This window comes from Berghia stephanieae, chromosome 8 (genome assembly GCF_034508935.2).
Source record: "Berghia stephanieae isolate SIO BIC M18660-M18661 chromosome 8, UCSD_Bste_1.3, whole genome shotgun sequence".
NCBI classification, from domain to species: Eukaryota; Metazoa; Mollusca; class Gastropoda; order Nudibranchia; family Aeolidiidae; genus Berghia; species Berghia stephanieae.
The window spans coordinates 44,519,000-44,533,999 of record NC_088367.1 but is presented as its reverse complement, the minus strand read 5'-3'; the positions used below and the strand labels follow the sequence as shown (position 1 = coordinate 44,533,999).

General features: G+C 35.3%; 1 protein-coding gene and 1 long non-coding RNA gene across 2 annotated transcripts in view; one reads left to right on the top strand and one right to left on the bottom strand.

The window, feature by feature from the left end:
• LOC144979025 (uncharacterized) overlaps window positions 1-15,000 on the top strand; it is a 26,124-nt gene that overhangs the window by 5,126 nt on the left and 5,998 nt on the right. The gene's annotated exons all lie outside the window — the stretch shown is intronic.
• On the bottom strand, window positions 9,956-11,360 carry LOC144978745 (uncharacterized). The gene is made up of 2 exons (XR_013646585.1): window positions 11,193-11,360; window positions 9,956-10,237 (listed from the first exon to the last, which is right to left on the bottom strand). It is a non-coding gene; the product is annotated as an uncharacterized LOC144978745 (long non-coding RNA).

Genomic DNA, 15,000 nt, shown 5'->3' with positions numbered 1-15,000 from the left:
CAAAATTGTAGAAGTTGATCATAATTATACCTGAATACACACACACACACACACACACACACACACATATATTAGGTATCCCAAACTAAAATTTCAACTGCAGAAAACTGCTGTTATTTTGAATTGAACAAATACAGATTGTCAAACCATGAACAACAGTCTTTAAATGATTAAAATCGGACAACAAATAAAAAAGTTACGAATTTTTTATTTATTTAATAACTTGTAATTTTCGTACACCAACAGAACATGCTACCAAACAGCAAGTTTAAGGTGCATCAAAACAAACAAAATAATAACAAAATTGAATAATTTGCAAGCAATCGCAAGCCATGGACATAGAGAATAAGAAAAGTACTCAAACAAATATTCACCTAGTATAATTCAGTTGCTATACAGCATCAAAATCAAGAAAAAACATGACGCGCGTAAAAATAATTTCACCGAAATCGCCAGATGTACCATCTTCGGCACTTTGCAGACTCGTCAGTAATCTAAATTAAGGCATGAAACTTATCTGAGCCTTAGAACTGGCACCATACAGTAAGCCCAATTTTTTTCAGAGAGATAGAGGCAATAATTACTGAGATTTTACGTCTCAAAATTCGAAAAAAAGGCCGAAATCGCCAAAGGAAGACATTTTGAGAAAAAAACAGTGTTTCCGCTACAAAAAATTTAAATGATGAGATATAGCTATGAAACTTCACATACAAATGATTTGAGGGATGGGGAATCCAAATTTTTTTTTTTTTTTTTTTGTTTGTTTGTTGCTTTAGGTCTCTTCCAACACAAATGAGGTTATATGAGAGACCGCTGAAACAAAAAAACAAGCAATCTAACAAAAATAGTACAAATGTAAATCAAAATCATAACCTAAAGATATCATAAGCTAAATTATAAATAACCAAGAACAAACAGGCAGAAGATTTACAGAAAAAAAAATATCCCCTGTCAAAAATACAATCACAAACCAAAGAAGCAGGATAGGCTAGTAAAGAGAAGAAGAAACGACATCACTATCGGATCGTACACCCATGCGAACATCATAGGTATATGATTCAAGGGTGATGCTCCCATCCAACCACCCGCAATCCAAATTTTACGTCCTTTTCACAATAAGAATGACAAAAACAGAGTTATGAAAAGAAATCAAGATTTAAACTCTCGAAAATCAACAGAAATATATGTCAAAAAGGGGGGAAAAAGTCAAAAATTCATACCACGATCTAACACAATAATGGAAGTTAATGCTGCACCTACTGGTGGTGCACAGTCGATCAAATAAAATAAATAAATAAAAAAATTAGACAAAAAAGTCAGTACACAAAAGCATACAATATCCAATGCAACCCATGAACATGAAAAATTTATACCTATCCATACGTACATATTCTGAGACAATCAGCCTAAAATTCAACGCCCTGCCCTAACACATATTAGTTTATATATCTAAGGCAACGGTATAAGGACACGCTTTAATGCATATAAATGCACAGACGCCGGGCAAACCTATCTTAGCGCTCTTGTTACTCATCATGTTGCGAGCAAGCAAGATGGCTTTCTATTATTTCAACATTTTTAACACGCCTGAGTGTACTTAAACACTTTAATATGTTTTTTTTACCCGGAAGTTCGTATTCACACAGGGAGTCCAATATAATATCGAATAACAGATTATACATACGCGGACTCTGGAAGCTGATCATATCCACATAGCCTATAAATTATAAAGATTAATTTAAACACGGACTATAATATTGCTCTTATGGTCGAATAGCCCAACATCAGTATGAGTATAAGGGTTATCATTGGCTCTCCACTATACACATTTTAAATGCATTTATAAAATGTTTAAATAGAAATAGATATTATATTGGACTCCCTGTATGAATATGAACTTCCAGGTAAAAAAAACATATTAAAGTGTTTAAGTACACTCAGACGTGTTAAAAATGTTGAAATAATAGAGAAAGCCGTCTTGCTTGACGCTAAACATGGTGAGTAAATAAAACAAATGTAATAATCAGAAAAGCTACATGATAGGTACATAATTATGAGAAACAACAATGGTTTAAACAAAGCATGTCACTGATCAAATGTAAAGTGATGGAAATAGATACATAATTTCATGAATCAATATAATGTAAATGTTGCTACTCGAAGCGATAAACAACAATGTGAAATTGAATGTAAGCTTCAATTTAATTATAAAAACAGATAGAAGAATGGATGTTTCGTGTTTCCCCTTTACCAACAAACACATTCAACTTAACGGCACTACCACATCATCTCATTCATCATCTATAGTGTTTGGTTCATCCTGTTTGTTGACAAATGAGAAACCTGAAACGTCCATTCTATCTGTTTTTGTAATTAAACTGAAGCTTGAATTTAATCTCATAGTGTTATTTAATCAACATCTGAAACCCTACTTCGTTTGACAGCAGTTGACAAAAAGATGCATCTGCTTCATCATCATTAATCAACCTGAACAAAGAATCATAAAGAGTGCTAATGGTCCCCGTTATCTTTAAATTCTTTTCACCCAAAAATACCTTTCTATATCTTATTTGATTTCTTAAACTTTCAGCTGTGCCAATATTCAGAAGTCTATCTAACTGATCTTTAGTTTTACATATCCCACCATCTGAAATTACAGCATCTAATATATCAGATTTCTGTTGCCTATCTTTTATTATTTTATCACATCTTTTTCTTTTATTTTCACTCATCTTTTCCTTAACTTTTACACGTACATTAGCTTCATCTTCCTTACTAATAGACTGCAGGTTTTCAGAATTCCTTTTAGCTTCCTCTAAAATTTCATTTTGTTTAAATTCGCTTAATGCACAAAACCAAGAAACTGTCTTATTATGCTTCCACATATTAAGTGTGGAGCGTAAATGCAAGGAGGCCCTTTTTCGTTTATTGAGATCATAATCTAAATCCCCAAATAACCTTTCCCCAGTCAAATTGGTCAATGGACATCTATCTAAAATATTCCTAACATCAACAGCAATATCACCACCATACACACCACCGTCAAGAAAGTCATGTAATTGCCTCCTTAAAACCAATATACAATTCCGTACAAAATCTTTAAAAGCCGACAACACTAAATCAATTTGGCATTCATGCTTCACAAAATCTAAAGTACACATGTCATCAAAACAAAAATCATCAAACACGGAAACAAATTCATGTTCATCAAATGAAATCATGGACATAAATTTCTCAAAAATAACATCAATCTTTTTGACATAAGAGGAGAATGACCCATAAGGAATTTTACTTTTCATCAACTCCCAGTATGGCCCAGTGATAGTCAGATTAAACAGTGAAATAGCAGCAACTAAAGAAATTACCCTACTATCCCTCAAATCTGCAACAATACTTTGAAGCTTTAAATTGTCACCTGAAACTTCATTTTCTAAAAAATCAAGAACATGTTTATGATGGTACAAAAGAGCATGAGCATTTTCAAATATATTATTGAAACGATTACTTTTAAAACTGCAAAACTGAGACTTAATATTATTAACTTCACAATAATTTAGCCATTCTTCCCTTGCCCCATTTTTCTCATCCCCCCGAGGTCCCAATACTTCTGCAGTTAGTCTTATAGCACGTAAGGCTGCACTTTCTTTACCAATACTAGACTGAAAATGATTAAACTTTTGCTGACTGTCCCTCCCAAGTGAACCCCCTCTTTAATTACATCCCTCTCAAATTCTAACACAGCACTCTCAACAGCTTTAGATAAACCAAGCAAAAAATGAGCGTTACAATACAAAAAATGTGTACATATATCCTCATCATGCAAAACACTCTTACGCCATTCATGAATTTTTTTATTTAAAAGTTTCATATTTGCCGCTCTATCGGACATAACAGAATTCATTTTATAAACAATTTCTTTTAAAAGCTCATCTCTTTCTTCTTCCTTTAGGTCACTATTAATTTGAATTAAATCATCAAAAACTTTAATTATTTGTTCTAACATACTATTTGCATCATCTGAGGCTATAGTCTGAAAACCCAAGCTAATTGCTTTTCCACTACTAAGAACAATATGTTTTTCCATGTAATGTTTCTTTTGTCTTGAAGTACCATCTGATGCAAAAGTAAAACAATCAGTATTTTTAATTTCATCAACAATTTGACATTTTGCTACATGATTGCCTTCAAACATTATATTTAGAGCAGTAGAAGAGGAAGGTAATTCTTCAAGAGAAAACGAATGTCCAAACAAATGTTTGGCAACTATTTGTACAACTTTTGAGCAATTAGTTGCAGACACATTCGCTTCCCCTTGGAGAGCCATATATGCAATACGGACAGAATTTTTAAATTTATTATATTTGTCACATTTCAATTTGAATTTACTGTCATCTTTATCAAGATTGTTAACCATGTTTAATGTGTAATGCAGAGACTCAGACTTTTCATTCAACAACAAACATCTTTTCTTTGACTTAGACAAATTTTTTTGTAAAGACAACTTGACTTTCTGTAAATCATCACATTCTTTTTTAAGGACAGAATTTTTCATTTCCAAGTCCGCAATTTTTGTTGTTAAATCTGAATTAATTTTCCTCAGGGAACAATTGTTCTTATAAGTTTTGGATTTTTTAAATTTAACAAGATCCTGTGACAAAGTTTTGTTCTTTAATTTTAAATTAAAAATTTCTCTCTTTAAAATACTACATTCTGATGAAACGACTTTAGACTTTTTAGATGAAAACAATTTTTTAGAAGAGACAGACTTTGATAATTTTTTAGCATGGTCAACATTAACAATTGTGGAAGGAAGTGGGATGTGGGACTCTGAAAAAGATTCTGGCAATAAAGTGATAGGTGCAGGGGTACATTCAGGTTTGGCTGGATTCTGAGTAGCAACAGATGTAGAGGGTAGAGGGGTAGAACCAGATCCAAAAGTGAATGACGATGATGGTAGTGGTGCTGAACATGAATTAGGTGTGGACACATTCTGAGAATTAATATTCACGGAGGGATGAGGGGTAGAACCAGATACAATAGAAATGCAGGACGATGGTGTTGGTGGTGGTGAGCTGAGAATCTTAGTAGAAGTGGACACATTCCGAGAATTAATATTCGTGGAAGGATGAGGGGTAGAACCTGATACAATAGAAATGCAGGACGATGGTGTTGGTGGTGGTGAGCTGAGAATCTTAGTAGAAGTAGAAGGTTGACTTGATGATGGTAGTATAGATGAAGGAAATAAAACGGTTGGCTGAGGACTCAGTGCTGGCCAGTCAACAGTAGACGACGGTGGTGGTGAGCTGAGAATCTTAGTAGAAGTAGAAGGTTGACTTGATGATGGTAGTACAGATGAAGGAAATAAAACGGTTGGCTGAGGACTCAGTGCTGGCCAGTCAACAGTAGACGACGGTGGTGGTGAGCTGAGAATCTTAGTAGAAGTAGAAGGTTGACTTGATGATGGCAGTACAGATGAAGGAAATAAAACGGTTGGCTGAGGACTCAGTGCTGGCCAGTCAACAGTAGACGACAGTGGGGGTGGTGGTGGTGGTGGCGATGATGAGGGTGGCTTTGTGGCTGTGGCAGGAGGAGAGTTTAATTGAATTTCCGTCAGATGACAGGGAAAGAAGGGTTTCCTGAGCCATGCCTGAAGTGCTGCTGGGTCCCTGCTGATACTTTTTATCAGCTTCCCCTTCTTTGTATCTGCAGCGAGATACATGCCTCGTAACTTCTCTCTCGTGCAAATCACAGGAGAAGGCGATATGTTTTCTAGAAATTTATGGAAGTCTCCATAAGTATAACCATGTTTCAGGAGAAAATTGCCGAGGTCCACAGCAATTTCATTTGACACAACAGTCTTTTTAAAATTGTTTTTCTCCAACGTCATGTTTACACCAATGGCATTGAGGGCATCACTGATGTGGTGAAGATCCACAGGTGCATTCAGAAATGTTTTATCTTTCCCTTTTGCCGCCTTCACAACCTTCAAAATTTTCCGCCAGATACTGTTGACTGGATAACTTGAGTCTGGACTCAACTTGGAGAACCATTGTTCCACCTAGAAGGGAAAAAATAACCAAAAAATATTGAAGGGCTTATAACTAATGCATTAGTATATTAGAACAAAAAAAAAACAAAAATAGAATCTTATACAAAAAGATAACCCTTGATAATACACCAGAATCCAATAAGTTTTTAAAAAGATAAGGATTAGGTATGAAAAAATGAACATACTTTGCTAGAGAGAAAAACACGGGAATGGTTTAGAATTTAATTGTATTCCTAGGTAGTCGCATCGCCCGTGGCTGAGCCGCTGATCGAGCCCCGATATCGATGTTACGGCTCTGGAGTGAAAATTGTGTTAACCGGTGAACATAGTTTTACTTCCATTGCCGTGGAATCGCTTCCTGTGCACTAATTTCGTCACTTCCGGTCTCATTTTAAAGAGGAGAAGCCAGCGCATCAGGCGGCGTTTTCAGATTTTTAATCCGTTCATTCTTTGTTCAGATGCCAGCTGTTTGAAAATTTGGTAAGTTTTAACTTCATTTTAAATACATTTTTCATTATATTACCTATTTTTAATTAATGTTATATTATTCGCCAACCATTTTTCTCTATTTGTGTGAATTTTGGTGGTGATTGATGCTGGCGAAAACGTCTTTTAGTGACTTTAAATACGATGCGTGTTCATGAAGTTGGCGACGGCCAACCAGGATTGCCTCTCGATGTATCCCCGAGTCTCCTGTGTACAGTGCAGTCTGTAAACTATCGACTGCTTTTGCTTTTGTGACTTGTATAAATAATTTCAAGGTGAATAATTGCTGTAAAAAGACTGAAAATAGTCCCATCCATAATTTTAGTTTTATTTTATGAATGAATGTTGAAACTGAAATGACTTTTTAACTGGGATGATACCGGACAACTAAAAATTATGTTCCACTGATATTATTTTTTATCTTTTATTTTTGTTTGTTCTGCAGGTTAAGTGTGTTGGTTTAATTTAATGTGGTTAATTTCAATACAAATAATACAGAATAGCATGATAGAGTCAATTCAAGTGAAAGTATATTTCATTCATTACTTTACTCTTTACCACAACAAAAATTATTATATAACTTTTAATTTTGTTGATTTAATCATAATCGAAGTACTTTTTTTGTTTTCAGAGTCAGACGTTCATTATGACACCACATTTTCATGTTTCATTTCCTGCCTTGTATTTTTAAATATGAAATTGAAATAACAATATGAATTTGATTGTCTGCCACCTCCAACTCCCGTCGTCTGCCGCCTCGAACTCCAGTCGTCTGTCTTGTATTTTTAAATATGAGATTGAAATAACAACATGAATTTGATTGTCTGCCACCTCCAACTCCCGTCGTCTGCCGCCTCGAACTCCAGTCGTCTGTCTTGTATTTTTAAATATGAGATTGAAATAACAACATGAATTTGATTGTCTGCCACCTCCAACTCCAGTCGTCTGCCTCCTCCAGCTCCAATAATCTGCCTTGTATTTTTAAATATGAAATTGAAATAACAACATGAATTTGATTGTCTGCCACCTCCAACTCCAGTCGTCTGCCGCCTCTAACTCCAGTCGTCTGTCTTGTATTTTTAAATATGAGATTGAAATAACAACATGAATTTGATTGTCTGCCACCTCCAACTCCAGTCGTCTGCCGTCTCGAACTCCAGTCGTCTGTCTTGTATTTCTAAATATGAGATTGAAATAACAACATGAATTTGATTGTCTGCCACCTCCAGCTCCTATAATCTGCTTTGTATTTTTGAATATATGAAATTGTAATAACAACATGAATTTGATTGTCTGCCACCTCCAACTCCCGTCGTCTGCCGCCTCCAGCTCCAATAATCTGCCTTGTATTTTTAAATATGAGATTGAAATAACAACATGAATTTGATTGTCTGCCTCCTCCAGCTCCAATAATCTTCCTTGTATTTTTAAATATGAAATTGAAATAACAACATGAATTTGTCTGCCACCTCCAACTCCCGTCGTCTGCCGCCTCCAGCTCCAATAATCTGCCTTGTATTTTTAAATATGAGATTGAAATAACAACATGAATTTGATTGTCTGCCTCCTCCAGCTCCAATATTCTGCCTTGTATTTTTAAATATGAAATTGAAATAACAACATGAATTTGATTGTCTGCCACCTCCAACTCCAGTCGTCTGCCGCCTCGAACTCCAGTCGTCTGCCGCCTCGAACTCCAGTCGTCTGTCTTGTATTTTGAAATATGAGATTGAAATAACAACATGAATTTGATTGTCTGCCACCTCCAACTCCAGTCGTCTGCCGCCTCTAAATCCAGTCGTCTGTCTTGTATTTTTAAATATGAGATTGAAATAACAACATGAATTTGATTGTCTGCCACCTCCAACTCCCGTCGTCTGCCTCCTCCAGCTCCAATAATCTGCCTTGTATTTTTAAATATGAAATTGAAATAACAACATGAATTTGATCATCTGCCACCTCCAGCTCCAATAATCTATCTTGTATTTTTAAATGTGAAATTGAAGTAACAACATGAATTCGATCGTCAGTCTCCCCCAACTACTTCTGTATCATTGCTTGGACTTCGATGTATTTATTCAGTACCATTACCTGGATATTGCCTGTGTCTACATTCCATGCAGCCAACAACCCATAGTGCCTAGATTTTGTTGTCTTCTGTCTTTTGCCACATCTCAGCCATCTTATGGATTTAAGCGAGTCAGTACGTGAGTACCCTTTAATTATCTGTTCTCTTAGTGATGTTGAATGCAAAGCAATTATCAAATTTTCTAAAGTTCATTTCAATTTTAATGTAGTTTAATAGTTAGTCATATGATACATCTCTTCGAGATGTTCAGTTTGATATATGACATGCCTATGTTGCAGAAAGTTTGCAAAGTGTCAGTATTTATCGGCTTATTGTTTGTTATTATGTAATATGTTACGTAATATTCAATTTTGCATTTTCAGGTTAAGTTTTCTCTACCACTCTTATGTAGTTCTTGTTTTTAATTTTGCATTTTTATCACTGACCATGTTTGCATATATAAAGCGGCAAGCTTGTTTCTCCCGAGTACTGTTGGTGCCCAAATGTCTTGTCCAAGGATGCAAAAACATTGGGCAGTACATTTGCAAGTTGCATTTACTGACACTTGTTCAACTTTATTTCTAGCCCTGTTCATTGTTTTTTTGTTTTTTTTCTTCTCTCCGAATACCAGTCATCTTTCGTCTGTTGCTCATTTGCCAATGCCAAATATTAAGTGCCTTCCCCAAGGACACAACTTTAGTGTCTAAATTCATACGTTTATGCTCCTTCCCTCTTGTTTTAACAATTTTTGTGTTCAAAATTAATCATAGCCATAGTATTGTAAGCATGCTCTGGAAGAAGACCACCCTCAAATCTGTTTTTAAAGTTATTATCCTTTCCTCGCGCCTTTTTTTTTCATTTTCTAGGGTTATGTAATTGCATGACGTTGCATAATATTGCATAATAATCATTTAATTTTTTTAAAAATTGCTTCGTCTTTCCTTTGCGATCATTTTGATATATGGTTTTATATGTATTCCAACCCAAATAACCGTGATTTTCCATTTCCCCCGCTTTTCGGTTGCTCTCTGGTCACAGTTTTAGTTTCTTTTTTCCTCTTAAATTATATTAAGTATTTTGGTCCACTTTTGCGGACTAATAATCCCGTAACTTTGGTTCTAATTGTCACATTGTCATAATTTTGGTACCATTGAAAAGTGTATTTCTTGCAGAATAGCATGAGACTATTTTGAAAACAATTGCTGCAATCTCAAATTTTCATGCAACTACCTATATTCCATAGCAAACATCTAGTCTTGTCTAACCTAGTAAAGACCTTTTCAACAAGTGCTAATTATACCAACAGCACACTGCCCATTGCTAATTGCTGACTGTTGCAGGCTTAAATATCATAAAGAGAGCCATAAACACGACTTTTACTTGTCTATGTCACTCAGTCACTTGTAACTACAATATTTATCCAAAAAAATATAATGGTGGCCTGTGACAACAAAAAACAGATGTGTCATATATTCATAGAAACCTTACCTCAGACACTGTCGTTTTGGCTTCAAAGCGCAGATGATAAAGCTGGACTAACAGCTTGTTTGTCACTTGCACAAGTGGCAGTGCAGGTCTACGACCTTTCCCCTTCATCAAAAATGAAGCCCTGAGACGACTCATTTGTTCGTCATCTGAAAATGGAGAATTAAAATGTTCAAACTTATTTGAGATGTGATAATAATAATAAATAGTTTCTATACACCGCCTTACCCCGTATTTCAACAAGCTCAACGCGCTAAATGATTACTGATTACCATCAACACTATCTATCAAAACTCAACTGTCAAATTCAAATAGGCAGGATTCAAGAATTTAATATAAATCTAAAATATCTTATACTATACTAACATATCATAAACAAACAACCATAATCAAGTCAATCCCATAGCATCAAATCAAAACAAGCCTTCTACCAAGTAGTATACAGTAAAAGGTTAAAAGTTAAATTTAAACTGGAGTTTGAGTTACTATAGTATAGTTCCATCATGGCATAATTGAAACTGGATCTTACAAAAACGATTGAAAAACAAACAAGTAGATACCTACTACTCATTGATGACACCTGATGAAGAATGGGGCCGTCCGGTTAAGATTATTATTATTATTATTATTAGTAGACGTCTAGATCAAACAATGTGCACTCAGATTATCAATAATTTCTTAATGAATGAGCTTGGTTTAATCTAAATTTCAGAAACAACTAGACTTAGATGTCAATAGTGTGATACTTTCCATTTCCTAGTACTAGTAGGACTCACAATCACAAGCACCAGTCTAGTAGTCAGGACGGACACTGACACTGACACGACCAGTATTTTATTTCTCATCTGAATCTAGAAGTAGCAGTGATAATGACACGTTCATTCTTAGCGAACGGTGGGCTCCGATAATAATAATAATAATAGCCTTCATGAATGAACACGAGTTGTCTAGCGGTTACAAACATTATCATTATCATTAATTCAGAAAAGTGAGTGGAGCAAACTCAAACTCAAACAGTATCATGAATAAGACAAGATAGAGAAAAAGCTTCGATCTACTCCAACACCGATCATAATAAAATACAAAACAATAAAATTTACTTACCACATAATTCAAGTAAGTCCATGTCCATAATTGAAATACGTTTGACTATTCTAGATGGCTTTAATGTTTGGAAACGTTTGTGTTACTCCAACTTACAATCGGTCTCGGTCACCGGCAGTTTATCAACTCACGCGTCGGACAGTAGGAGAGAAAGAAAGAGAAAGCGGAAACAGAGGCTTTGCTTTTAAAGATGGCGCTATTTGTTGAATCAAGCCAGCATGCTGGATTTTTGATATTATAGCCTTCAAATGCTGCAGATTTTAATGGTGTAATTTTTTCGCCGTTTATTAACCGTTAAGAGAGTCAAATTTTCACTCAAAAATAGAGCAAATTCAGTTAAATTTTAATAATATTTTTGTTGTGTTTATAAACGAAAAAATTACACCACACGAAAGGGCATTAAAAGGAGATTCTCCCACACTTGATTTCACAGCTGTTGGTCCGTTCAGCTTTTAGCGCGAGCAGATCTTGTGACGAGACCCGAATTTCGGTCGATCGGCACGCAGTTTTCACAGCGAAAATTTGCAATCGGATCTCTTTATGAGGGCGTTTTTGAATAGCTGTTAAAAAGTTCACATAGCTTGAATAGTTTAAATATTTAGCTCATCTTATAGAGCAGATATTGAAATATAATATTGTCCTTTTTTTTATTAAATAAAGTTTAATTCAAGAGAGAGAGAGACAGATATTAAGACCCCACTTTTTGATCGATCACGGCAAATTCGCCTGCCACACAGCGGTAGTTTGGGATACCTACATATATATATATATATATATATATATATATATATATATATATATATATATATATATATATCCTTTCTTAAAATATATATAGCCTTGTGGAGAACATTGTGCTTATTTGAGTCAATAAAAAATTTGATACGGCACACAACTCTATTGAAAGATTTGAAAAATAGAAATGTATTTTTTACAGATAGATAAACACATAACTTGATTTGCTTTTATAATTTAAAGTCAGTTTGAAAGTTCGTTAAAGTCAAACAGATATCATAAAATATTTACCGAAGACACTAACACTCTTATGGCCACACCCTCAACTCTATCTGTCCAGTTGAGTCCATACTTCCAATGTGTTGATTTAGCGGTGATCAGTGTTGTTATGTAGTAGTGTGTTCTCATTGCGTGTATGTTTATATGTGTGCGTGTGTGTGTGTGTGTGTGTGTGTGTGTGGTGTATACATGTGTGTGTGTGTGTGTGTTTTTTTTGGAATGTGGTTGCGTGGAAGAAAAAAAAAGGGGGGGGGGGGAGGTGTCCATCAAGTAGAGAAATTCCTGAGCAAGGGGGTGGGGGGGGGGGGGTGGGAGGGGTGTGTTTTGCTAGAAACTGTCAGATTGGCATTTTTCAGCAAATCGTGGCATTCAGGTGATATAATTCACTTGATCACATGACGGTATTCGGATTTACAGAAATTTTCAACAAGTTTCACCGATTAACAACATCAACTAATATTACTGCTGATATTACTGTCGTTTTTATGCCATCGATGTGATAATTATTGCCCTGGGAAATATTTAGTTAAACGTTTCGGCAAACTGTCAATTGGTTCTGTCTAGCTTCTAGCCCGAACAAACCAAAAGTAGACAATTCGGGGACTTGATATTTTTCGCATTTGCTTCAGATTTTCATTTGACCTCTAATAAGTTAAGTAAAGGGGAGACATTCCGAAAGCTCCTACATCCCCAGTATTCATTCAATTTCCACCGTTGATCTTTTGTCGGGCGTTTATTTATTCAATTTGTCATCATATCAAAGCGTTTTAAAAACTCTGGAACAAACCTTGATAGATTTGTGAAAGTTTACAATTATCTAATGTGACCATTGTTTTGATTCTCGGCCGCCATTTTAATTTGTGAAGTATTGAAGGTAGTGCAAAGCACTCCCAAGTAAAGCGTCGTAAAGACTTGCGACTTATTAATATTGATATCTACTGACTGATAAACTAAAATCATGCCGAATAAAGCATGGCAGCGACGACAAGCACATCGATTAAAATGTGCATCTAATCGTAATCCTGCTAATCAAGAAAATGATTCTGGCAATATCGAATGTAAATAATTCTTTCCCCGCGAAATTGCGGACTTTTTACTAGTATCTATTTATATATATATATAAATATATATATATATATATATATATATATATTATTATTATTATTATTATTATTATTATTATTATTATTATTATTATTATTTAAAATATTTACCACAATGTTTGAGACAGTCTACATTAATGTCTCAAACATTGTGGTAAATATTTTAAATAATAATATTTCGCTCCATTACTGCATGTCGTGCACTTTTCGTACCATATTTGTATCAAACACGATTCAATATATATATATATATATATATATATATATATATATATATATATATATATATATATATATAATATTACTTTATTATCGTAATATTTACCACGATGTTGGAGTCAGCTCCATCGATGTTTCAGGCCTTTCAGCCATCGTCAGGACTGTGTGTTACATGTCCTGACGATGGATGAAAGGCCTGGAACATCGATGTAGACTGACTCCCAACATCGTGGTGAACATTACAATAATAATTCGCTCCATTGTTACATGTCGAGCACTATTCGTACCATATTTGTATTCAACACGATTCAATATAATATATTACTTTACTTGTCCGTGACTGAGCTTGTATGCACGTTGCCTCCAGGACGATCTGTCCTCTCATGTACTCGGAGTTTGTAGGGATGTTGCTCGTTGTGCGGCTATGTGGCCTTGTGGTATGACACTCGCTTTCGGATCGGAAGGTCTTGGATTCGAGCCTCGCGTTCGACGCATAGTTGAGTCCTTGGAAAAGGCTCTTTACTCACATTCTCTCACCGTACTCAGGTGTAAAATGAGTACTTGGCCGTTAACAGCGTTGTCTTTGTCCGAAAAATTGTAATATCGCCCAACAGGCGTCATGTCCCGTCCTACATGTTAAATGTTGCTGTTGACCAGGGACCCCTTGCAAAGCGCTTTGAGCACATGTCAGAGGATATTGCGCTATATAAAGCTCTTTTTTTATTTTAAAAAAAAATTTTTTGCTAGACTCAAACTGGTCAAAAACGTCAACCTCAGGCGACCACCAGCTCTTTTTCCCTCTATGTAGCCACTAAGTGTTAGGCTTTCAATGTGCCCTCGTCGCATATAGATAGTATGCACTTGGCTAAGAAACTCACAACATTGCCATCCGGACCAACACATAAAACTATGTGTAACCATGAAATTTTATAGTCTGGATAATTCAGTTAAGTGAGAATTACTCAAAAACGTGGATGGCAAAAAAAAAACAAAATAAAGACCTGAGTGACATCAACTTCATTCTATCTATAAATATCGTATCATATAGTTTAGAAAAGTGAGAGGAGCAGGCACTCGTTTTGATTTTAAAACAAGACATGAAGTTTGACAGGCGGGTCGTCCTGGATTCAACTCCTCAGCAATGACTGGTCAGATAATTCTTTAACTTTAAGATCTGATGGAACGTACATTGAGATAGACATGCGTCCTATCCAAAGGGTAGCAAGCAATGACTAATGTTCGTTCGATGCTAAAGAAACCGGGATAAACGCTTGGAAGTACTATTTTAAGCTACAGAAACCGGGATAAACTCTGGCTCCAGAGGCCTCATGGCTTTAAATGTACTTACTATTTTAAGCTACAGAAACCGGGATAAACTCTGGCTCCAGAGGCCTCATTGCTTTGAAGTACTATTTTAACTCGCTCAACTCTAACACCGACTATATCCGTTGTTTACCCTGGTTATTTATTAC